The 26,533-nt window shown below is 49.1% G+C and overlaps 1 long non-coding RNA gene across 1 annotated transcript; it reads left to right on the plus strand.

The window, feature by feature from the left end:
* The first annotated feature begins 30 nt into the window (after nt 1-30).
* On the plus strand, nt 31-25,698 carry LOC140384481 (uncharacterized). Its single transcript, XR_011933064.1, has 2 exons — nt 31-755; nt 25,316-25,698. It is a non-coding gene; the product is annotated as an uncharacterized lncRNA (long non-coding RNA).
* The last annotated feature ends 835 nt before the right edge of the window (nt 25,699-26,533 follow it).

Genomic DNA, 26,533 nt, shown 5'->3' on the forward strand with positions numbered 1-26,533 from the left:
TTAAAGAAGCGAGTTGAAACACTCGCCCCACGCACACTCAAAAAACTTTTCAACAAGCTGAAGCGCTGCGAGACACAGCCCGCTAGTTACATGGAAAATCCAGGGAAATAAAGGAAGCAAGGGCCCGTGTGCATGCAGGAGCGAGTTCTGTTCGGCTTTTTGGCAAATTGTTGATGGCGCGGAGGGGGGGGGGGGGCGGGGGGGGTGGTGGAACATCATGTTTAAGCGCACAAGGTCAGGCCATGTTAAAAATCAGAAAGCAGGGTTTAGTTTTACACCGCGAGTCGCGATCTGGGATTCCACGCCTGAGCGGTGGAAGCAGTTTCAATAAGAAAAGGCAATCAGAAATCTGCTTTTAAAAAATGCAACTGTTGCGAAAGAGGTAAGGAGCGGGTTAGAGCAGCTCTCAAAACAGCTGGAACAGACCAGGTGGGCCGAATGGCCTGCTGCTGATGATTCGAGTCATTCAGGCATCTACATTTGGGTTGGCCACAAGCACACTCCAAGTGCCGCTTCGAGATGAGACCCTACACATTATACATTGAGAGGCAGCGAATCCATGCCCTGTTGGTGTATTTTGTTTTGTTGAAACAAACGTTTCCTTGTGCATTTCAACACGACTTGATCCCTTCCTGTCCCTAACCTAGTTCTGTCCGGTTCTGTTGCAGCCGTCTCTCAGTCACTTGTGCAGACTGGGGCACACTGTGAGGACAGGGAATTCGTGTTTTGCCTCACGATTGATGACAGCGAATAAGGTAAAATCATATCATCAATTATTCATTTTAGAGATTGCTTGGTGTTTACAGCCTAAATAAAGAGATACTGAATCATCAATAAAGGCTGCCAGTTATATCCCAGAACCTGTAACTGCACTTTGTCTCAATCCACTTCACTGCTCCGGCTCCACATTTGCATTGCATTACAGAAATCTGGCGCCACTGTAAATACAGTACAGACAGTAACTCATTTCACTTTATATTTAGGATTGTCCACCGCTTTCCATCTTCCTCCATATAGATCCATCTGGCAAAAGTTCAAAGTGTCAGTGACCCTATCTCCTTAGGTGTCAGGTAATTTTACACAGAAGTTTGTAAATTTGCACAGTAACATTGCACCCAGAGAAGGAACTCAATTTATTTAACACCTTTCACAAGCTCAGGGTGTCAGTGAAGTGCTTTGTAAGTGCAATCATTGTTTTAATGTGGGAAATGTTGCCACTTTGCACAGAGAGCTACCACAAAGAGCAATGCAATCACGGTGAGATAATTTACTTTTTTGCGATGTTAATTGGGAAATAAATATTGGCCAGGACCCCGCTGTTCTTCGAATAGTGCAGCTGGATCTTTTACATCCACCTGAGAGGACAGAAGGGCCCCGAGTTTCATGTCTCATCTGAAGGGTGGCATCTCCAACAATGCAGCACACCCTCAGCACTGCACTGCAGGATCCAGGAGCAATGGTCATAATCCTGTGTGCTTGCATTGCTCTCAGATATCCTTCTTTCCCTTTACTTCATACACCCATCAAGTCTAGTTTCACAGCCTGTGGTGTTTTCACCAATAACACGGGCGGCATGGTGGCACAGTGGTTAGCACTGCTGTCGAACCGAAGTCCGATTCCGACCTCGGGTGACTGTCTGTGTGGGGTTTGCACATTCTCCCCGTTTCTGCATGGGTTTCCTCCCGGTGCTCTGGTTTCCTCCCAAAGTCCAAAGATGTGCGGGTTTGATGGATTGGCCATGCTAAATTGCCCCTTAGTGCCTAAAGGTTAGATGGAATTACGGGGATAGGGTGGGGAATTGGGCCTAGGTAGGGTGGTCTTTCGGAGAGTCAGTGCAGATTCGATGGGCTCCTTCTGCACTCTCTGGATTCTCTGATTCTAACACACAACAACATGCCAATCTTGGCACAGTTGCATGCGCTTGCTCTCAAGAAGTCTGACTGCAGGGACTTGAAAATAACCACCTCAGCTGACATTCTCAGTGCAGTACTGAGGGAGTGCTGCACTGTTCGGAGGTCCCGTCTTTCAGATGAGATGTTAAGCATCTGCCCTCTCAGGTGCATGTGACTGATCGCACAGCATGATTTAAAGAAAAGCAGTGGTGTTCTCCCTGTTGTCCTGGCCAATAATGTCCCCTTCAATCAACATCACTAAAACGGGCTTATCTGGGCATTATCACATTGTGGCTTGTGGGAGTTTGCTGAGTGCAAATTAGCTGTCACACTTCCTATGTTACAACATTGCCTGCACTTCCAAAATGCATCACTGGCTGCAAAGCGTTGTGAGACATCCTGTGGTTGAGAAAGATGGAAGGCTCGTCTTTCTTTTGAAATTAACTCTCAGAATGGGGGGGGGGGGGTGCCCCTTTAAGGGGTTTTGCTCCAGGAGATGACAGCAAGTTAGATCTTCACAGGATGTAAAAACCAACTCTGAAGCCATGAACTGGGGATTTTCCCAATGCCATCTCTGCAGGTGCCATTCTGGGAACACAATATTGGCACTACTATTATCAGAACCATGACATTGTACTGAACACCAGGGGTGAACTGGTGAATGGACAACTCCATTTCATAATGTGTTACATTTGCATTGATTTCGATAAGGGTATAAAACACTCGACTGATTCCCTAACACTCATTCCAGTTCAATCCCACTCCTCCCTGATTCTGAATTTCATTACATGGTATTCAGAGATTCTTAATATCAGTATTTATGACATTAAACTCTGTTAATTGTTCTGTGGACAGTTAAAATCAATGGCAGGGCAGCACTGTGGCCCAGTGGTTAGCACTGCTGCCTACGGCACTGAGGACATGGGTTCGATCCCAGCCCCGGGTCACTGTCTGTGTGGAGTTTGCATCTTTCTCCCCATGTCTGCGTGGGTTTCACCTCCACAACCCAAAGATGTGCAGAGTAGGTGGATTGGCCACACTAAATTGCCCCTTAATTGGAAAAACTATAATTGGGTACTCTAAATTTTTTTTTTTTAAATCAATGGCCACGGTTGTTCAGAAATGAGTATTTAGATTTTTTAATTTAATTTAATTTGTTGGTTACATAGTAAGATAGCATTCTTGATTTATTTTGGGCTGGAATGTGGCGACTAGGGGCTTTTCACAGTAACTTCATTGAAGCCTACTTGTGACAATAAGCGATTATTACTATTACTAAGGGGTGCAGAGCAATGATGGGTAAATGGAGTTGGGGTACAGATCAGCTGTAACCCAATTGAATGCTAGAGCAGAGTTGAGGGTCTGAATGTCCTCTGTTTCCTGTGGTGCATTGGATGAAGAGTCAGCACCCAGTGTTAATGAGTGACCCAGGAATGGGTGGGATCGGTGGGGTTTAGCTTCACCTAAGGGAGATTTGGAGTACTGGAATGGAAGATCTGGCCATGACTTGCAACTGAGAGGTGGCATTGGATATGTTTTCAACATGGAGAGGGTTGTCTATGTTTTGGCTGCTGTGTGCAGGATGGTGGAATCAGGAGGACGGCAAGGGGGATTGACTGGGGTATGGCTAACTGTTTGGATCCTATGGGTTCAGAAGTGGGACAGGGAAGAAGAGCACAGGTTTGTACATGACCTCACCTCTCCCTATCTTTGTAACCTCCTCCAACCTTCTTGCCCTTTAAGATCTTTGGGCTCCTCCACTCCTGGCCTCTTGCAAAACCCTGATTTTAATCAGTCCACCATTGGCAATTATTCATTTGGCATAGGCCGTAAATTCCCTCCCTAAAGTCTCTAACTTTCCACCTTTCTGTCCTCTTTTAAGTTATTTCTTAAAACCCATCCCCTTGAGCAAGCTTTCGGTCACCTGACCTCTTTGTGTGGCTTGGTGTCCTATTCTGTTTGATTACGTTCCTGTGAAATGCCTTGCAATGTTTTCTCATGTTAAAGTACTATATAAATGTAAATTATTGTTGAGCAGCAGCAACATATGACCTGGCACCCTTATTTCTGATATAAATCTGCAAACATTGAATAATTTTTTTTTTTAATTGGTTCCTTGAGAGACAGGTTTTACTGATGCAAATAAATCGGAAAACTGCATAAGTATACATATGTCTCTCTTTTTGCCTCCCTGGAACACATGGGTGTGTTAATGGGGCTTCAGTTTTAACCTGGTCAGTCAGCACTTCTTGGGGTTGAGTTTATATTTTGGGTGGAATCAGCAAATCAACATTTACAGAAATTAATATGAGATGTACCCAATATGCTGATAAAAAAAAAATGAAAATCACATAATAGTTTGTATCTGTATGGAGTTAATGAAAAAAAAACCTCAGATACCTTTTGCAGCGTCCACTTACCAAACTTCTAGCATTTCATTCACCTACAATGGAAATATTAACAAAGCTTAAGCAAATCAACAGATCACAAGCACTGTTACCATTTATTCAAACTGTGTGCTCTGGTAATCATTCTGCTGTTTTCACTTACACCTCGTCAAGACACATTTTTTATTTATTTGTTCCATTTCCGCCTTCTCTTCGTCTTGCACCCATCATTCCTTTTGTCATTTAATCCCTCCTGCCTTACACTTTATAACACACTTTTATTCTCACCTTCCAAGCACCACGTTCCCTGCCTCTGTGCTCAATTAAGAAGTGCTACATCTCGAATGACTTCTAGTTCTGACAACAACAGGTCACCAACCTGAAACATTAACTCTGTTTCTCTCTCTCTGCAGCTTCCTCCTGACCTGTTAAGTATTTACAGCATCCACAATGCTTTGCTTCTGGTGTGTACAGCAAGCTTAGATGTAAACGGTGTCTGTTTATCTCAATCATTTAAAAAAAAATTAATTAATGCATTTATTTTTATTCATAATAGCCCTTGAGAAAATGGTGGTAAAGTTGTTTACAAAGCCAGTTAAGAGTCAATCCCATTGCTGTGGGTCTGTGGGCCAGATTAGGTAAGGACAGTAGATTCCATAAAATACTTTAGTGAACCTGTTTAGTGCTTACTGGTCAATACATGGTCATCATTATTGATGCAATTAAAAACAAAACCCAGACTTGTTCAATTAGCTGCATTTAAACAGGGTGGGATTTGAACATATGTTTCTCAATATTTAGCTGCAGAATCGGAATTACTAGGGCAGTATAATTACCACTAAGCTACCACCTTCACTTCAACATTTGTTACCCAGCTACCATCTATAATCTATCTCTTTCAACTTTACATGATTTCTAAATAAATAAAACTTATTAATTTACTTTTATTAAAGTAGTAATTACAAACAGTTGGCATTTAAACATTTTTCAAAAATAGACACAAATGGAAATATTTCTGTGCATTGAAAGAACATTTCTCATTTCCCTGCTGATAACAATAATTACGTAGAAGTTTTGCAACCCTGGCCATTTGACCTAACAGGCCAATGCCAGCATTTATCCTCCACGTGAGACTCCTCCCAGCCGTACTTCATTTTGCCCTATCAATATGTCCCTTTATATTCCCTTCTCTCTCTTTACAGAATTGGCCCTTAAGAGCACCCTTAAATAGGCCAATTTGTCATAAATATTCCTATTGGTAGCAAGTTCCACATTCTAACCACTCTCTCTCTCTTGACATCAAGGCATCATTTGACCAAGTTGTGGTAGTCGGTATTAGGGGTATTATGGTACCCAGGTTGATGCTGTAAGACCATTGGTGTGGGAGGTACCTGAGACAGCAATATCATTGGTGAAGCCTGCCTGCTGGTTCCACCCAGTAAGGCGGAGTATAAGAGCCTGTGTCTCCCTAGCAGCTGCATTCTGTACCTGCGCTGCTGGGGGAAACATCTCGTCCAATAAAGCCTTCAATTGTCTTCCAATCTTGCTTCTGGAGTTATTGATCGAGCATCAATTTATTGGACTATTGTTTTTTAAATGGAGCTCCGAATCAAGCCGGAGTGTCTGCAACTCAGCCCCCACGCGGCAAACTCAGCGGCAACCTTCAAACACTGGCTGGCATGCTTCAAAGGGTACCTCAGGACGGCCACGAGTGAACCTATGGAGGACCAGAAACTGCAAGTTCTCCACTCGAGGGTGAGCCCAGAGATCTACACCCTCATCGAGGATGCGGACGATTTCGAGGCCGCAATGACCCTGCTGAAAGGACACTATATTCGCCCAGTAAACCAGGTCTACGCCCGACATCTGCTTGCGATGAGGCGACAAATCCCCGGGGAATCGCTGGAGAAATTCTACCGTGCGCTCCTGGTGTTAGGTAGGAACTGTGACTGCCCACAAGTTTCAGCCATCGACCACACGGAACTTTTGATCTGGGACGCATTTGTTGCAGGTATGCTGTCCTCCCAAATCCGCCAGCGGCTGCTAGAAAAAGAGACACTAGGCCTCAAGGAAGCACGGGCCCTTGCTAGCTCCCTGGATGCGGCCTCCCGAAATGCCCGCACTTGCGTACCCGACCGCGCGGTGGCTCCATGGGCAGCATGGAAACCCCCCGCGGCCGACTCCGATGCACCCCCATCCCCCCCACAAGCTTGCACTGCGTGACTACCAGGCAACCCCGGGGGCCCCCGCTGCTATTTTGGTGGGCAAGCCAAGCACCCCCGGCAGCGCTGCCCGGCCCGCTCCTCCATCTGCAAAGGGTGTGGCAAATAGGGCCATTTCATGGCGGTATGCCAGGCCTGGGCGGTCGCCACGGTCTACGGGGGCGAACTGGGACCGCCACCCCAACCCTCTCCACAAACCATGTGCGGCCAGCGGGCGCCGCCATCTTCCTGTTCCAGAGCCATGTGTGGGCCCCGGGCGCCGCCATCTTGTTCGCCGGGAACCACGTGCGACGGATGGGCGCTGCCATCTTGCGCACCCTCAGCCATGTGCGACCAGTGGGCGCCGCCATCTTGGCTGGAGTCTCAGGACCCCGGTTCGGATGACCACACACTGCCCGAGGAAAACCTCCAACTTCTGCCAGGACTTGCCTCGGTGACCCTGGACCAGTCTCGGCCCCGAATGCCCTCGACCGCAATGACGACCAGGCTCATCAATGGGCACGAAACATCCTGTCTGATCGACTCCGGGAGCACAGAGAGCTTCATACACCCCAACACGGTAAGGCACTGTTCTCTTCCCATCCACCCAATTAATCAAAAAATCTCCCTGGCCTCCGGGTCTCACTCTGTGGAGATCAAAGGGTTCTGCATAGCGAACCTCACAGTCCAGGGAAGGGAATTAAAAAATTTCCGCCTCTACGTCCTCCCTCACCTCTGCGCTGCCACGCTTCTAGGGTTGGATTTCCAATGTAACCTCCAGAGTTTAACTTTTAAATTAGGCAGCCCCTATCACTGTCTGCAGCCTCGCGACCCTCAAGGTCGATCCGCCTTTCCTTTTTGCGAACCTCACCCCGGGTTGCAAACCCGTCGCCACCCGGAGCAGACGGTACAGTGCCCAGGATTGGACCTTCAAATACACTGCACTCGAAGCAGATGGGTGGCTCTACCACTTCCTAAGGGTTCCCTTCGGTGTCACAAATGGAGTCTCGGTCTTCCAACAGGAGATGAACCGAGTGGTTGACCGGTACGGTTTGCGGGCCACGTTTGTGTACCTCGATAACGTCACCATCTGTGGCCACGACCAGCAGGACCATGACACCAACCTCCGAAAATTTCTCCATACCGCAAAAATCCTTAATCTAACCTACAACAAGGACAAATGCGTGTTCAGCACCGACTGTCTAGCCATCCTCGGCTACGTAGTGCATGATGGAGTTATAGGCCCAGACCCTGAACACATGCGCCCCCTCACAGAGCTTCCCCTCTCCCACTGCTCCAAGGCCCTGAAACGCTGCCTGGTATTTTTTTCATATTATGCCCAGTGGGTCCCCAACTATGCGGACAAGGCCTGCCCACTAATTCAATCAACAGTTTTTCCCTGTCGGCAGAGGCCCGCAAGGCCTTCAGCCGCATCAACGCGGACATTGCAAAGGCCACGATGCATGCAATCAATGAATCCCTTCCCTTCCAAGTCGAGAGCAACGCGTCCAATGTAGCTCTGGCGGCCACCCTTAACCAAGCGGGCAGACCCGTGGTCTTCTTCTCACGCACCCTCCACGCTTCAGAAATTCGCCATTCCTCAGTTGAAAAGGAGGCCCAGGCTACAGTAGAAGCTGTGCGGCACTGGAGGCATTACCTGGCTGGCAGAGATTCACTTTCCTCACTGACCAACGGTCGGTAGCTTTCATGTTCGATAATGCACAGCGGGGCAAGATAAAGAATGATAAGATCTTACGGTGGAGGATCGAGCTCTCCACCTACAACTATGAGATCTTATATCATCCCGGGAAGCTAACGAGCCTCCTGATGCTTTATCCCGCGGCACATGTGCCAATGCACAAGTGGACCGACTCCGGGCCCTCCACGAGGACCTCCCGGGGGTCACTAGATTCTTCCATTACATTAAGAGCCACAACCTGCCCTACTCCATCGAGGTGGTCAGGACAGCCACCAGGAATTGCCAAATCTGCACGGAGTGCAAGCCGCACTTCTACAGGCCACAGAAAGCACACCTGATAAAGGTTTCCCGTCCCTTTGAACGCCTCAGTATGGGCCCCTCCCCTCCACCAACCGCAACACGTACTTCCTGAACGTGATTGACGAGTACTCCCGGTTCCCATTCGCCATCCCCTGCCCCGACATGACCGCAGCTACCATCATAAAAGCCCTCCACAGTATCTTTACACTGTTTGGTTTCCCCGCCTACATACACAGCGGTAGGGGGTCCTCCTTTATGAGTGACAAACTGCGTCAATTCCTGCTCAGCAAGGGCATTGCCTCGAGCAGGCCGACCAGTTACAACCCCCGGGGAAACGGACAGGTAGAGAGGGAGAACGGATAGGTCTGGAAGACCGTCCTACTGGCCCTACGGTCCAGGAATCTCCCAGTCTCCCGCTCCATCTGATCGCTGCTTTGTACCACAACCAACCAGATACCTCACGAACGTCTCCTTGTCTTCTCTAGGAAGTCCTCCTCCGGGACCTTGCTCCCAACCTGGCCAGCAGCTCCTGGACCCATCCCGCTCTGCAAACATGTGTGGGCGCACAATTCGGACCCATTGGTCGAGAGGGTCCACCTCCTTCACACTAACCCTCAATATGCCTACATGGCGTACCCCGACGGCCGACAGAACACGGTCTCCCTACGGGACCTGGCGCCCGCTGGGTCCCCACCCACACCCCCACCACCAACCTCACCCTCCCTCCCACCGGCGCACCCCACAGCCGCCCCCTTCCCAGGTGGATCGGTTCTCCCACTGGTCCCATCTAGGGGAGATGAAGCTGCCGAAGAAGCCAAAGCCACGCTCCCGGAGCCACGGATGCCCAAGCCGGCGCCTGCATCACCGCCGAAACTGCGATGATCGTAGAAGACGACCAGGGCCCCCAACCGACTAATTGCTTCATTTTGAATGTAAATAAATACTGTAAATATGTGCGACATGTAATGAGGCTAAACACTGTATTAATGTATACCGGGTACCACCATAACCTCAACCTTTACCACTGTATAACGCGAGACCCCTGCCGTACTCTTTTTAACAGGGGTGAATGTGGTAGTCGGTATTAGGGGTATTATGGTGCCCAGATTGATGCTGTAAGACCATTGGTCTTGGAGGTACCTGAGACAGCAATATCATTGGTGAAGCCTGCCTGCTGGTTCCACCCAGCAAGGCGGAGTATAAGAGCCTGTGTCTCCCTAGCAGCTGCATTCTGTACCTGCGCTGCTGGGGGAAACATCTAGTCCAATAAAGCCTTCAATTGTCTTCCAATCTCGCTTCTGGAGTTATTGATCGAGCATCGCAAGTACAGCACCAAGGAGCCTTAGGATAACTGGAGTTCATGGGAATCTGGGGAAAAGCCCCTCCACTGATTGGAGTCATACCTGGCACAACAGATTTTCACAGTAATTTCATTGCAGTGTTAATGTAAGCCTACTTGTGACACTAATAAAGATTATGATTACTTGGTTGTGGTGGGTGGAGGTCAATCATCTCATTGCCAGAAAATCACTGCAGGAGTTCCTCTGGATAGTGTCCTAGGCCCAACCATCTTCAGCTGCTTCATCATTAACCTTTCTTCCATCACAGCGTCAGAAGTGGGGATGTTTGCTGATGACTGCACAATGTTCAGCACAATTTGCAACTCCTCAGATACTGAAGCAGTCCATGTCCAAATGCAACAAGAACTGAACAATATCTAGGCTTGGACTGACAAGTGGCAAGTATCATTCGTGCCACAAAAGTGCCAGGCAATGACCTTCTCCAGTGAGAGAGAATCAAAGTATCGTCCCTTGTCATTCAATGGCATTACCATCACTGAATCCCCCACTATTAACATCCTGGAGGTCACCATTTACCAGAAACGTAATTGGACTGGCTACACAAATACTGTGGCTATCAGAGCAGGTCAGAAGCTAGGAATCCTGCGGATAGTAACAATAAAAATCCTTCCTGTTTATTTCCTTTGTTCCCATTTTTTTTACTTTATTATTTTGGTCCGTGGGTCCATAATCGGGATGTGCCTTAAGCAGAAGTCTCAAAGTTGAAGCAGTCTGCTTGCCAGGTACGAATAATACCCAAAACAGCAAAGGTACGGGCATTACTAGATTTCCCCATTGCCAAAATGATATGGGAGATTATGAGGTTTCTAGGCATGTGCGGGTTCTATAGATAATTTGTACCTAACTTTAGTACCATAGCGGTCCCTTTGACTAACCTATTGCAGAAACAAGCAATATGGTATGGTCTACAGAAGGCCAAACAGCTTTTGAGAAATTGAGGGCCATATTTATAAGCAATCCAGTGTTGACCACCCCTGATTTTTCCAAACTCATTTAAAAGGCCTTCCAAACTCCTTCAAAAGGCCATGGTTGTCAGCAACCTGGGGGCGGAGGCAGTGTTACGATAGGATGATGAGTCAGGAATAGAGAGGCCGATGGGATACTGTTCATAGAACCTAAGTCTGTGCTAAAGAAAGTACTTCACCATTAAGAAGGAAGCAGCAGCATTGCTACTAACCCTTCAGCATTTTGAAGCTGATGTCCGGCATGATAATAAGCAAAGCCTAGACTTTACTGACAATAATCCACCTGCATTTGTGGAAAAATTTAAAACTTGGAATGCAAGGTTGTTCCGTTGGAGTTTATTGTTGCAACCTTTCAACATAAGGGGGCGTGAATCCCACCCCTGCCGGTTGCTGAATTCTCCGGCACCGGAGATTCGGCGGGGGTGGGAATCGCGCCCCCCCCCCCCCGCAATCCTCCGGCCCAGATGGGCCGAAGTCCCGCTGCTAGAATGCCTGGCCCGCCAGCGTGGATTAAACCACCTCTCTTACTGGTGGGACAAGGCGGCACGAGCGGGCTCCGGGGTCCTGGGGGCGATTTGGCCCCCCACGGTGGCCTGGCCCGCGATCGGGGCCCACCGATCCGCGGGCGGGCCTGTGCCGTGGGGGCACTCTTTTCCTTCCGCCTTCGCCACGGTCTCCACCATGGCGGAAGCGGAAGAGACTCCCTCCACAGCGCATGCGCGGGGATGCAGTGAGCGTCCGCTAACGCTCCCGCGCATGCGCCGTCCAGAGATGTCATTTCCACGCCAGCTGGCGGGGCACCAAAGGCCTTTTCCGCCAGCTAGCGGGGCGGAAATCAGTCCGGCGCGGGCCTAGCCCCTCAAGGTTAGGGCTCAGCCCCCCAAGATGCGGAGGATTCCGCACCTTTGGGGCGCGAAGCCGGACTGATTAGCGCCGTTTTTGGTGCCGGTCGGCGGACATCGCGCCGATACAGGAGAATTTCGCCCAAGATTGTACAAATTCCTGGAAAAGATGGTATTATTACAAAAACATTGTCACAAATTTGAGCGCTGATATATCAGGGATAGGGTGGAAGTGAGGGCTTAAGTCGGTCGGTGCAGAATCGATGGGCTGAATGACCTGCACTGTATGTTCTATGTTCTATGATATGAGGCAGATATAAGGTTGGGGGATCATATGTCGTGGGAAATGAAGTATGAATGGAGGAGTGCTTTGTGGTTTGTGTTGCATACTTTGTGAATAAACGTCCAAGCAATGATGTTTCATCCCTTTCGGATGTAAGAGTTCTTTCTCTTTATTTCCTTTGTTCCCATTTCTTTTATATTATTTTGGTGTGTGGACTTATAAACGGCATGTGCCTTTCAGCAGAAGTATCAAAGGTGAAACAGTCTGCTTGCCAGTACACTGTGTTCCTAGATTTTTCTATTTTAGAAGGGAGAAGCCAGATTCGTTGACACCAAATGGATCGTAGGAACCAGCTTTGGAGGGAATCGGATTGATTGGTTAACTCGCAACCAGTGGGTTGGCCAGGGACAGTGTTCTGCCTGACAATGGTCAGTGATTGTTCCTGCATGATGCTTTCTGAGAGAACTTAGCAGAAGTGTTTAGACTTTGGAAGTGAAACAAATTCTCAATCTCTCCTGCTTGCTGAAGTTGAAGAACTGCTCTATTGTTCTGAAAGCAGTGATTACCTGGCACATTCTTTGCTGTAAACTTCAAATGATGCTGAGTCTGCAGAGGAAGAAGTCAACTTTTCCAGAGAAAATCATCTGACGCCGAGAAGAAAGAAGTGCCAAAATGAAAGCCTGAACTTCAGAAAGACATTGACTGGAAGTCATCCCAGTGCATCAAGATCCTTGTCCTTTTATTTTTATTTATATTTGATTTCCCTTTCCACCATCCTTTCCCCTCTGTGTTTTTTTTTTTGTGTGTGTGTAGTGTTGCTCGTTTTAGCCTTAGTTTATTTGCTCTAATTCTGTCACCTTTGCTCTTGAGTTGCCAGGTATCTTTCTGATACCGCCACGTGGTTCAAGTCCGAGTAATGATTAATAATCCAACACACCGCTTAGTAAGAGTTAAATCAACGCTCATTTATTATATACAGCAATTAATACTTATACATTAATTCTACTTCTAAACTACTACCTACCACTAACAGGCCAATACTTAACTTTGGAAATGGCCCACCAGGTCAGAGAAACAAATGGCCTTTCAAATGGGTTCTGAGTCTGCGGGATTCAAAAGCTGGTACAGGTCGATAGTCAGGAGTGTCTATCTGGTAGCGATCATTGGAGTAAAACTTACGTTCTCTTTCAGCAAGGGTCTCGAAGGGTGCAGAGAGGAGAAGAAGGGTCCATTTGAACTTGGCCCCTATTCTTATAGTCCCCAGGGGCTTCCCGCCTCTCGGGGCGGACCTTGTACCTGGTTCCAAGTGATTGGACTTGGTCCCAATCACTTGATTCGATATTCTCCAATACTGGAGCGATTCCTTGATCGAGGGGTGGTCGTTTACCTTTCTTTGTGTCAGCTCCTGCTGGCGCCGAAAGGTCTGGGTCGGCTTTGTGTTGCTAATTTATAGCAAATGTTCCCGGGGATGGCTGATTAATATGCAGATGGCTGGGGTGTTGCGATGTTGATGGCTGCAGGTATCGGTTTGGCCTGGCTTCTCCAGAGGCAAATACACTGTTTTACCTGCAGCTGTCTGGTTGAGTCCTGTTGGCTGATTTTCCCATCAGCCTCTTCCGTTCGCCATTTTAAATCGGGGTTTGGCCATTCTAATCGGGAGTCAGCCATTTTACATGGCTACAGTAGAGAGTTGGGTGAGTTAGAAAGGTGGGGGGGGCGTTGGGGAAAGGAGTAGCAGATAGTCAGTTACATTTTTTGTCCGTTTAATTATAATACTGTCCATAATAAAAGGTTATTTGTGTTTTAAAGTTACAAACCTGGTGACTGTTGTTTATTGGGCTCAACCAAGGACCTTAGCTATTTTAAGTAAAATCTAGTTTCAACTATGTTGCGAAGCCAGGTCAAGGAGGGATGGAATTGACTGTGCACTAACCCAGGGTGTTGTGACATAACTCACCTCCTGAGTCCCCAAATTATGTCCACCATCTACAAGTTACAAGTCAGGAGTGTGATGGAATATCCTCCACCTGCCTGGATGAGCGCAACTTCAACAACACACAAGAAGCTCAACACTCTCCAGGCCAAAGCAACCTGCTTTATTGCTCCTCCTTCCACAAACACTCAGTCCCTCCACCACCAATGAACAATGGCAACCATGTGCACCATCTACAAAATGTACTACTGGAACTCACCAAAGATCCTTAGGCAGCACCTTCCAAACTCACAATCACTACCATCTAGAAGGACAAGAGTAGCAGATACCTGGGAACACCATCGCCTGGATGTCCCACTTCAAGTCACTCACCATTCTGACTTGCAAATGTTAACTGTCACTGGGTCAAAATCATGGAATCCCCACCCAAACAACACTGAGAGTGCACATACATCTCAGGGGCTGCAATGGTTCAAGAAGACAGTTCACCAACACCTTCTGAAGGGCAGCTAGGAATGGGAAATAAATACTGGCCTATCTAGCCATGCCCACACCCCGTAAAATGAATATTTAAAAAAAGATTTTCCTGAATTCCAGATTGGATTTATTTAGTAATGATTGTTCTGTATTTCGAAACCTGGCTTTGGAATGACACACCAATTTGAACATTTTGAAAGTAAACAAAGCTGCAATGAGATTCCATTCACAAAGGTCTGTCATATTAAGAACACAGGAACAAAATAAATAGGAGCAGGGGTAGACTGCCTGGTCCTTTGATCACGCTCCTCCATTCATTACAACTATGGCTGATCTTGAACTTCAGCTCCAATTTCCCACTCATTCACCATATCCCTTAATTCCCTCAGGTACCCAACATATCTCTATCCCAGCCTTAAATGAATTCATAAATGGATCATCTACAATGAGCAGGATAGATAAAAGGGAACCAGTAGATGTAATATACTTGGATTCCAAAAAGTGTTCAATAAGGTACCACACCAAAGGTTAATTCATCAGAACCTATGGTGTTGGGGTAGTATATTAGCATGGATAGAAGATTGTTTAACTAATAGAAGACAAAAAGATGGGATAAGAGGAACATTTTCAGAATGGCAACCTGTAACTAGTGGAGTGCCACAATTATTTATAATATGTATCAATGACTTGGACAAGGGAAGTGAATGTACTATTGCCAAGTTTGTGGATGACACAAACATAGGTGGGAAGGCAAGTGGTGAGGATGGTATAAAGAGTCTACAGAGGGATTTAGACAAGTTAAGTGAGTGGGCAAAAACTGGGCAGATGAAATATTGTTATATCACCCTGGGCTAGTGCGCGGTCAATTCCAGTCCCACTTGACCCAGAGTCACAACACAAGTGAATTAACCAATAATTCTGAGAAAAATACCCAAAGTCTTTGGCGCTTGGCTGCCCAATAATTACAGTCACCAGCTTTGTAAATGTAAACACAATTACTGTTTCTTTAAAACAAGAACTATAATGAAATACGCAGCAAATACAGCTGGTTAACTATTATCTAATTCCTAATTCCACACTTTAACTTGCTCCCCACCCTCTACAAAAACACACAAGTCAGAGTAACACAGAGGGGAAAAAAGGGATGAAAAATCGTAAGGAAAAGGAAAAGAATGGTCAGATGATGGTTTCCAGAACCTTACTCATCTTCAAACCTTGCTTTCAATTTCTGGTGTTGTTATAGGTTCATTCAGGTCTCTGTAGTTTCAGAAACACAGCACTCACATGCCTTTCTGGAGAGAAAGAGAGGTTCTTGTCTATGTTTGAAGCCTGCAATGGCCTTCCTGTAGACTCACTCATTCAGGCTCTCTGCAGCCCCAGAAAAATAGCCTTCCTCTCTCTCCTCCGTGTTTTCTCCAGAAAGGCTTTCTGTGTTCCTTGTACAAGCACAAGTCTCTTTCAACATCTATACTTACATGTTTCCCACCTTTTAAAACATATTCCGCTTTCCTATTCTTACAACCAAAGTGAATAACCTCCCAGTTCCCTACCTTATAATCCATCCGCCGCTGCCTTATTGCCCATTCACTTAACCTGTCTATATTACTTTGCAGTCTCAATGTGTCCTCAACGCAGCTTTCCTTCGAACAGGACTAGACAGGGTAGATGAAGAAGGCTGTTCCCGATGGCGGGGGAGTCCAGAACCAAGCATCACAATCTAAGCATACGGGTAAATTATTTAGGACTGAGATCAGGAGAGATGTCTTCATCCAGAGAGTGGACAGCCTGTGGAATTCTCTACTACAGAAAGCAGTTGAGGCTAAAACATTGTGGGCTGGATTCTCAGCTCCTGAGACTAAGTGTTGATGCCGGGGCAGGATTCGTGGAGTTCCACGACAGCAAATCTAGTGACGCACGTGGACCGATTCAGTGACTGTTAAAGGGCTAGCAACTGGCGCCACGTGGAACACAGTTGATTCCAATGAGAAATGTTGCCGGGTTCACCGGATAGGCCACCCATTACCGCTGGGAGCAGGAGAAGACTGGAGTGGGATTGCCAGGCCTGCAGCCCCTCATCGTGGATGAGCAGAGGCCTCTATATGTGGTTGCCGGGCCAGAAGAAAGGGAAGTCCCCGCCGTGGAGATCGGCCGCGGCGAGGAAGTGAGACCCCACTGAGGTGCGGATCCCCGTGACACGTCTGTTACCCATCACAACACTACGCTCAGCCCCACACCACCCTCACCCCACACCACATCACCCACCCCACCTTCACCCAAACCACTCTCACCCCCTCACCACCCTCACACCACTCTCAACCCCACCCTCACATCACCCTCACTCCTATCTTCCTCACTCCTATCTTGGCCCACGGTCTTGTGTCTTGCAGGACCTGCTGGATATAGGGCGGGTTCTTCTGATGTTCCCCATCCCCAGCGTGCCACAATCTGAGCCCCCGCTGTGTGTCGAGCAGCGATGAGGATGACACCAACATGAGCGGGAGCCATCGACCCGAAACCCACAACACCCCAGAGCGCGAGTTTGAGGGTGACACAGATTTCCCATCACAGCTGTCTACAACATCCTCCACCATCCCAGAGACTGTCACCTCGGGTGGGCACTTTAGTGAAGAGACTCCTGGGGCACCCTCTGGCGCACACCACACACATACTCTGGTACATCAGGTGGAGGTAGGAACTCCGAGGGAACAGACGGTCCGAGGGCAGGCTGACCGCAGGGACTAGCTGCTGTCCAGATGGGTTTCGGGCTTCTGGAACAGACAGTTCTATTGATCATGGCGATGCAGTCGCAGAGCCAGGGTGTTGGCAAGCATCTAGCACCTGCAGGTGCATTTGGAGGAGTCTAACCGCATGAAGGAGGAGGAGCTGGTGCCGACCATGTGTGCCACCCAGGCCAACACCACATGTGTGGCGTCTGTGGTGGAAGCCTTGAGGGTGTGGGTTTTGGCTATGGATCAACATGTCCACGGCCAGGTCCATCCAGCCCGGTCGCCCCAGAAGGCGGCTACCAACGGTGACCCAGGTGTCCCGTAGTGCAGCAGGTATGTCTCACAGAGGGGGTTACAGGCAGATGGGGAGTGGAGGGGGGGGGGGGGTCGTGGGAGTGGGATGTGGCATCCCTGCCCCTGGTCAGTTCCCACCACCCTCCAGTCGATGTACCTGGAGGCGGTCAGAGCGTAACGTGCACGTCGTGCAGCCTCCCATGCCTGCCAGGGCCCCATTTCCTGCCCATTCTCGCCCACCCCCCCCATCCTCCTCATCGGACAAGGATGGGCATACATCCTCCTCCTCCTCCAGCACGTCGCCCCTCTGCTGAGTGATGTTGTGGAGGACGCAGCAGGCCGCCATGATACAGGCGACCCTCTCAGCATCATACTGGGGTGCCTGTCCAAAGTGGTTCAGGCACTAGAATCTTCAGGAGGCCGAAGCACCGCTCGATCACCATCCCTGGCCACAGCATGGTCATTATTGTAGTGGGTCTCAGCATCGACCTGTGGCCTTCGGATAGGCATCACCAGCCACGACTGCAGTGGATAGCCCCTGTTGCCCAGGAGCCAACCCCTGAACCGTGTGTGGGTCTTGAAGAAGCCGCGAATCGACGAGTATGCCAGGATGAAGGCATTGTGCACACTGCCCGGGTTTGGGCGTAAACCTGCATGATGCGCATCTGATGGGCACTTATCAGCTGCACGTTCATCTAGTGCAACCCCTTTCGGTTTGTGTAGAGCAGCCTGTCATCTGCCTGTGCACATAGGGGGACATGCATCTGTCGATCACCCCCTGGACCCGGGGCATCTCGGCGATGCCAGCAAACCCCGCTGCCCGGGATCCTGGTGGGTTTGGTCCACATTAGAATAGATGTATTGTGCCGACTGAGCTATCGGGCCTCCATGATAGTGTGGATGCACCTGCACACCGAGCTGTGTGAGAGCCCCGATAGGTCCGCACTCAGCACCTAGAAGGAGCCCGTGACTACCAGTGATGGGTGTCCTCCTCCATACCCCTGCAGTGCCAGTTGTGCCATGATCCGGAAAATGTGTGGCACTGTCTCCCGATGTAGCCGGAGTCTTCAATGGCATGTTCGGTCCAGGTCCTAAAATGACAGGCGCTGCTGCTACACATGAGGCCTCACATGGTGCCTGCTCCTCTTTGGCCTTTTGGACAGCTGGCTCTCCATTCTCAATGGCTGGCTTCTGTTTTTCTGCTGCTCACTCTGCTGCTGCGGGTCCTCTTCCTCGAGCAGTCTCGATCACCACCCCTGGCCGCAGCATGGTCAATAGTGCAGTGGGTCTCATCGTCGATCTGTGGCCTTTGGAAAGGAGTCACCAACCACGACTCCAGTGGATAGCCCTGTCGCTCAGGAGCCCACCCCTGAGCCGTGGGGTGCAGTGCATCCCCCAGGACTGCAGCGACTAGGAGGACCAGCCATTGCTGGTTGAATTCCAATATCCATTGTCTGCAAGGGGTAAAGGCCGACATGTTAGCATGGTGCGTACTCCCATGCCCAACCAGGTTCACTGGGCTATATGGTGGTCTCGGCTAAGAGTGTATGCCCCGCCCTGCATGACCCCCAACACCCCTCTCCACACAACACGCCCCATCAGTGTCCGGCACCATGAGGACCTCTGGACCTGCTGCTTGACCCGCTGCGAGGGCTACCGTTGGCTGGTGCTGCCCTTGCCAGAGGTACAGTCCACAGCTCCCATCCGGCAACCCCGTAGGGTGGTGGTAGGTCGTCTGATGTCCCTCTGGTGGGTGGCGACCATGTATGGGGGAGGCATGGTGGAGGGTGGTGTGTGTGTGTGTGGGGTGTGGGGCTACCCATACGGCCGGTGTCACTCTAAAGAACCAAGACCAAGGTGGGTGGTCAGCGGGGTGCACACCAAAATGTCTGTGCCCCAGACCCGTGGAGGAGTCACCCTGACCCCATGGCCTTTCTCCCACGTCACTACCACCATCGGGAATTTGGCCCATTGGAGGCGGACAATCGCGAAGGCCCTGAAGAATACCGGGTCAGGCCCGCTAATGATATGCCAATGGTGTTCACTGTTCGTGCGTTCTGGAATGCATTGATGTCGCTATCGAGGCGACGGAGAATTACGATTTGGCGTGAAACCTATTCTCCGCCCAATCGCTTTGCCTGATTCCAGCATCGGCCAATGGAGAAGCCCGCCCTGTATATTTTCAAGAAGGATTAGCTATAGCTCTTCGGTTTAAAGAGGTGGAAAGCAGGTTGAGTTGGATGATCAGCCATGATTATAATGAATGGCAGAGCAGGCTGGATGGGCCGAATGTCGTACTCCTACTCCTGCTCCTTTGTTTTTGTTTCCCACCTAGCTTGGTACCATCAGCCAACTTTGATATATCACTCTATCTATTCACCTAAGTTATTAATATAGATTGCAGATCTATTCCTCACATTTTGGAAACGTTTTGCTAATAACGCTGACTAAACTCTATTGATGCAACTTGGAAAATTTCAAATCATATACATCCATAAACTGTGAGGTGTACCGTCATGTTCCAGAGTCACAGGCCTGGTCAAAAAACAAAATCAAGATTACTATTGGGGAAATATTGACACTTTAACTGAAAAAAGAGAAAAAAAACATTCAAAGATGCATCAGTGGATAATTGTAATCATTTTATGTGACATATGTCATTTCTATTGACAGTATTTTGTTTATTTTGTAAGGGCCACAAAGAATCCAGCACGAGTTTTAAGGATACAAAGTAATAACATTTATTTACAATAAGATATATATACAACAGCAGCAGCAACTTCCCTTGCTGCACACTACTTCCTGCTGGTTCCAAACTGGCCAGCTTTATTTATACATGGGGTTTACTAATGGTTTCTCCACCCCCTCATTGGGGAAGCTCATACTCCCACAGGATTGTGGGATTGTCATTAGTCCCCAGCCAATGGTAAGCAGGCAGGTTATAACATCCCTCCCCCCCAAAGTCCAAGGAATCCACCGAAGACCCTGGCGAAGGAGGGCGTCGGACTCGTTTTGCCGCAGGCCGGACACCATTTGCACGCGGCGCTGGATCAGGCAGCGTGTAACGAGACGGAGACCAGCGCTTCCGTGATGAACGGCGTAACGGTTGTACATCCACAGCCCGTGGACCCGAGGATTCCCCCTCTGATGCGTCCTGTGTCTCCATCTCGGAGTCAGAGTCTGCTGCCTCCGTCATGTCAGCGTCTCTATCTCCATTCGGTTCTGTAACGACTTGCGCAGGCTTTGAGTGAGGCACCAGAGGAAGATTGTGAGGACTACCTTCCATTGTCTCTGGTCTCTGCGGCTGTAGAAATGAGCTCCGGGGGCGGGGAATCTTTGGAGGGGATAGTCCTCTGGACCGAACGTGGTCTACATGTTTGCGCTGGAGACGACCCTGGGCTTGCACTTGGTAAGATATAGGGCCCATTTGGCGAAAGATTACGCCAGGAACCCACTGGGCACCACCAGCAAAATTCCGAACGAACACTGGGTCACCGGGCGCAAACTGCCGAATCGGCCGATGCCGAGAAAATTCCTGTCCCTGCCGTTCTTGTGTGCGGCGTACTTTTGTGTCAATGTCCGGGAAAACCATACTAAGGCGGGTGCGAAGTCTCCGGCCCATTAGGAGTTCTGCGGGAGTGCTACCCCAGTCACTGCATGGGGGGTGGTCCTATACGTAAACAAAAAGCGAGCCAGTCTCGTGTCCATTGATCCGGAAGACTGCTTCTTTAGACCTCTTGAATGTCTGCACTGCGCGCTCTGCCAACCCATTTGAAGCCGGGTGGTAAGGGGCAGTGCGGATATGGCGTATGCCGTTCATCTTTATGAACCTCGCCAGCTCCTCACTCGTGAATGGAGTGCCGTTATCCGTGACCAGCACCTCGGGGAGGCCATGCGTACTAAAAGACAAACGCATCTTTTCAATTGTTGCGCAGGACGTTGTCCCTTGCATCTTATGCACCTCTAGCCATTTAGACTGGGCGTTGATTAATAGAAGGAACATGGATCCTTGAAAAGGGTCTGCGAAATCTGCATGCAAGCGTGCCCAAGGCCGCCCTGGTCATTCCCAGTGATGTAGGGGCGTAGCCGGCGGAAGCTTCTGATGCTCCTGGCAAATGGAGCAGTTTTGGGCCACCTTCTCAATGTCGGTGTCGAGGCCTGGCCACCAGACATAACTCCGGGCCAACATTTTCATTTTGGTCACACCTGGATGCCCATTGTGCAAGTCTCTTAGTATCAGCTCCTGGCCTTTTTCCGGGACAATCACACGCGTCCCCCACAAGAGGATGCCGTCTTCCATGCTGAATTCTGACAACTTGGAGGAAAATGCCCGCATCTTGCCTGGGAGCTGTCTATGCTGCCCACCATACAGGACTATGTGCCGAACCTTTGACAGGACTGGCTCCGTCTGGGTCCACTCATGGATCTGTGATGCCGTGACAGGCAAGGTGTCCATAAAATTTAGGGTTGCAACCACCTCACCGGTCGTGGGGGTCGACATGGGGCCGGTCGATAAAGGCAATCGGCTCAGTGCGTCGGCATTTGCTATCTGCGTTCCTGGTTTGTGCTCCAGAGAATACTCGTATGCAGCAAGCAACAAAGCCCAGCGCTGGATCCGTGCAGAAGCAATGGGCGGTATTGGCTTATCCTCTCTGAAAAGTCCCAACAGAGGCTTATGATCAGTTACGATAGTGAAATGGCGGCCATACACGTACTGGTGGAAGCGTTTCACCGCAAAAACCACTGCCAGGCCCTCCTTCTCGATCTGCGCGTACTTTTTCTCTGCTGCAGTCAATGTGCGGGAGGCGAAAGCTATCGGTCGCTCGGCCCCGTTCTCCATCTTGTGGGACAGGACGGCCCCAATACCATACGGGGATGCATCACATGTGACGAGCAAAGGCTTTCCAGGATCATAGTGGGTTAGTAACCCAGATGACGACAATTGATGCTTTACCCGCCGGAAAGCGATTTCTTGCAGCTGACCCCAAACCCAGGTGTGATTTTTCTTTAGCAGAAGGTGCAACGGGGCCAGCGTAGTTGCCAGATTGGGGAGGAACTTCCCGTAATAGTTTACGAGACCGAGAAAAGAACGAAGATGCAAAGTGTCAGTCGGGCCTGTTGAATCGCATGCACCTTCTCTGCGACGAGGTGCAAACCTTCGCGATCCACCCGATAACCCAGGTAGACTACTTACTTTGCCTGAAATACGCACTTTGTGCGATGTATACGGACTCCAGCCTCTGAAAAGCGTCTAAGGACAGCCTCCAGATTTTCCAAATGTTCCTGCTCCGACGTCCCTGTAGTCAAAACGTCATCTAAGTAGACAGCGACACGTGGTAAACCTCTCAAAATGCCCTCCATAACACGTTGAAAAATAGCGCAGGCAGAGGATGCTCCAAAGGGCAACCGTGTATATTCATACAGGCCCCGGTGTGTATTAATCGTTACATATGGTCGGGAGGCAAGGTCCACCTCCAACTGTAGGTAGGTGTGACTCATATCTAATTTTGTGAACGAGAGTCCGCCTGCAAGCTTCGCGTGGAGATCCTCTATGCGAGGCATTGGATATCGGTCGAGTTGGGAAGCCGTATTCACTGTAAGTTTATAGTCGCCACACAAGCAAACTGTGGCATCTGGCTTCATTACAGGTACAATTGGTGCTGCCCAGTCAGCAAAACGGAGGGGCCTGATAATACCCAAAGTCTCCAAACAAGTGAGCTCCCCTTCTACCTTCTTGAGCAAGGCGTAAGGCACCGAGCGCGCCCGGAAATAGCGTGGCGTGGCTCCTGGTTCGACTTGGATACGGGCTACGGCCCCTTTTATTTTCCCCAAACCAGGCTGGAATACACCTGGGTATCGTCCTAGCACCTCAGTCAACCCTCCGGAAACTGTTTGGAGGATGTGCTGCTATTGCAACCGCAAATGGCGCAACCAGTCCTGACCCAACAGGCTGGGCCCCTGACCGCGCACCACGATAAGTGGGAAACGCCCCTCCTGGCGTCCATAAACAACAGGGGTCATTGTAGTTCCTGCAATGTCCAGTGGTTCCCCCGTGTAGGTGGCCAACCTGGCCTGTGAGTCGGTTAGTGTAAGGGTCTGTATACTCTGCTTGATGTGGTCGAATGTCCCCTGGGCGATCACGGAGACCGCTGCGCCAGTGTCCAACTCCATCTCAAGCGGGTGACCATTGACCCGTACTGTCACCTTAATGGGGAGCTGCCACACAATGCAGCTGCAGGCAGTCGTCCTCCGTCTCCACGTCCTCAGGAGTGGTCGCCGCAGGTTCATCCACATGGAAGGTACGGCCCCTGGGCTGGTCCCAGTTTTGGTCGGAACGACGGCGCCTCTGGCGCCCCCAGGACCGGCGTCCGCGACGGGGTCGGCGCCTACAAGTCTGTCACGGACATGGCTCCTCATTCATTGGTTCTGGAGAAGGCTCCCTTCGGGGAGGAATGTCCGATGGCCACTGGCGTCGGTCCGGACGTCGCCTTGCCCAAGGTACCGCAGGAGTGCGGGGGGACATTTTCGGACGGAAGGGGTTGTGCCCCAAGGCATGCACTTCCATTCCCTGTAGCTCCTGCACTCCTCGTTCTGCGCTCTCTCGGGACAATACTATTTGAATGGCCTGTTGAAAAGTCAATGTTGGCTTTGCTAACAACTTTCTCTGGGTGGCCGCATTGTTAATACCGCAAACCAAACGGTCGCGTAACATTTCTGACAAGGTCACACCATAGTCACAGTACTCCGCAATCCTGCGTAGCCTGGATAGAAAGTCAGGAAGGGATTCTCCAGGGGTCCTCTCAGCGGTATTAAACCGGTAACGCTGGACTATCGTGGACGGGGTTGGGTTAAAATGTTGCCCCACTATATTCGAAAGTTCATCAAATGTTTTGGTGTCCGGCGCAGCTGAGTACGTAAGGCTCCTAATCACCCCAAATGTATGCAGGCCGCAGGCGGTGAGCAATATGACCACCTGGCGCTCGTTTCTGGTGATATTGTTTGCCCAGAAATAGTAACGCATCCGTTGTGCGTACTGGTTCAGCGCAGCATCAAAAACATCCAAACGTCCGTACAGAGGCATGGTATAATAGAAAACAACTTCCAACCTGTATCCAACAAAAATCCAGGGAGGTGGCTTCAGCAGTGTAGACAGCTATTCACTTTAACCCTCGTCGCCAGTTTTGTAAGGGCCACGTAGAATCCAGCACGAGTTTTAAGGATACAAAGTAATAACATTTATTTACAATAACATATATATATAACAGCAGCAACTTCCCTTGCTGCACACCTCCTCCTGCTGGTTCCAAACTGGCCAGCTTTATTTATACATGGGGTTTACTAATGGTTTCTCCGCCCCCCTCATTGGGGAAGCTCATACTCCCACAGGATTGTGGGATTGTCATTAGTCCCCAGCCGATGGTAAGCAGGCAGGTTATAACAGTTTAAATACATTTTTGATAAAGAATTAGAAATTTCAGTTACTGGGAAAATAGGCAATGATTTACTTTTTTTAAAATAACTCTTTTGGGTAATTTAATTGATTCACCATGCTTTTACTGAAAGGTTCTCCTCAATGATATTCCAAAAAAGCTGTTCTCATTAATCTTTTGTAATTTCTTAGCAGCTGCTATCTACCATTCTAGCTTTTGTTTTGTTTGTTCACTGCTCTTTAATTCTGATTTACTGTGATTGCATTTGTGCCAATCAACAGTTTGACAGCAAAGGTGTGATGGGAAAAGTATGATCACTAACAAAAAAAACTTAACAATTACATTAAATGCCACAGAATACGATGTGCATGTGGATACAAAATTTTAAATGGATGAAATTTTTATGCGCACTGGATGATCTTGCATTGGCCTGCAGGAAAGTGGGATGAATGTAGTGTCAACCCTGGCTTGGTGGTAGTATTCTTGCCTATAAATCAATTTTTTTTTGTTTAATTCCCACTACAGAAACATGAGAATAAAATCTAAGCTGGTACTCCAGTGCAGTGCTGAAGGAGTGTTACAGTGTCAACAATGCTGGCTTTTGGATGAGATACTGAACGAGGGCCCATCTCCTTTCTTCGCTTTACATAAAAATGATCCTACAGCATTATTCCAAGAAGAGCAGGAGATGACCATGATGACCTGGGCAATATTTATCCCTCAGCCATTCTCAGTAAATCTGGTTATGTGATTGCTGTTTGTGGAATCTTCTTATAGGAAAATTGTTCTGTTTTCTACAGTACATTGCATTTCAAAACTGTTTCCGTTGCTGTAAAGCATTTTGGGATATATAACAAAATACTGTATTTGCTGGAAATCTGAAATAAAAAGAGAAATTGCTGGAAAAACCCAACGTCAGGCAGCATCTGGGGGAATGCAAACAGAGTCAATGGATGGTATTCAACACAGGTATTGGAGCCTCACTGGAGGCGGCCAGCAGGAACAGAGTTTCCCAACGATCGGAGAATTCTGGCCTTGATCTACACTTGGAAAGGAAATACTTGCCGGGCTGTGGGGAAATAGCAAGGGTGTGGAACGAATTGTGTGACTATTTCAAAGAGCTGGCAGAAACACAATGGGCAGAATGGTCTTTTTCAGTACCGTAATGCTCTAAAAATTACTTCAAATTACAGAAGAAACTTTCACATCCTGCTCAAGTTTTTAATTAAGCAGGTTGCCGATCCTTTCTAGAAGCAGTCCGATTTTGATTGCATTAATTTCGTACTTGTCCATCTCTAACAGCGAGTCTCCAGCTGGAGAGCTGGCAAATGCCCCCATGTTGGCTCTTTTTGGGAAGGCCGGTTGAATTGAATGGATAGTGATGGTCTGGGTGTGTAAACCCCACCTTCCAAGAGTCACTGCTGGCCAGAGGCCGGTCACTGTGCATTGAAGGGACGCCACCGGGCATGGTGATAGCTTTTGGCAATGCACCCACCAGATGCCTAGGATTTTCAAGGATTCCAGGCCAAGGTGACGGAAGACGGCATCAGGGTGGGGGTTGTAATGTGGGAGTTGTGGGAAGAAGGGTGGAGGTGAGTTAGCAGCAAGGGCATGGGGGTGACTTCCAGTGGGGCGCCCCTTCATGATGCTGGGTCCCTCAATCAGGTGCTGAATGTCTTTGAATGAGGGACAACACAGCCCTGCCCTCACCCGCTCCACCAACCCCGGGAGCAGTGTTCTTTT

Source organism: Scyliorhinus torazame, chromosome 10, assembly GCF_047496885.1.
Source record: "Scyliorhinus torazame isolate Kashiwa2021f chromosome 10, sScyTor2.1, whole genome shotgun sequence".
NCBI lineage: Eukaryota > Metazoa > Chordata > Chondrichthyes > Carcharhiniformes > Scyliorhinidae > Scyliorhinus > Scyliorhinus torazame.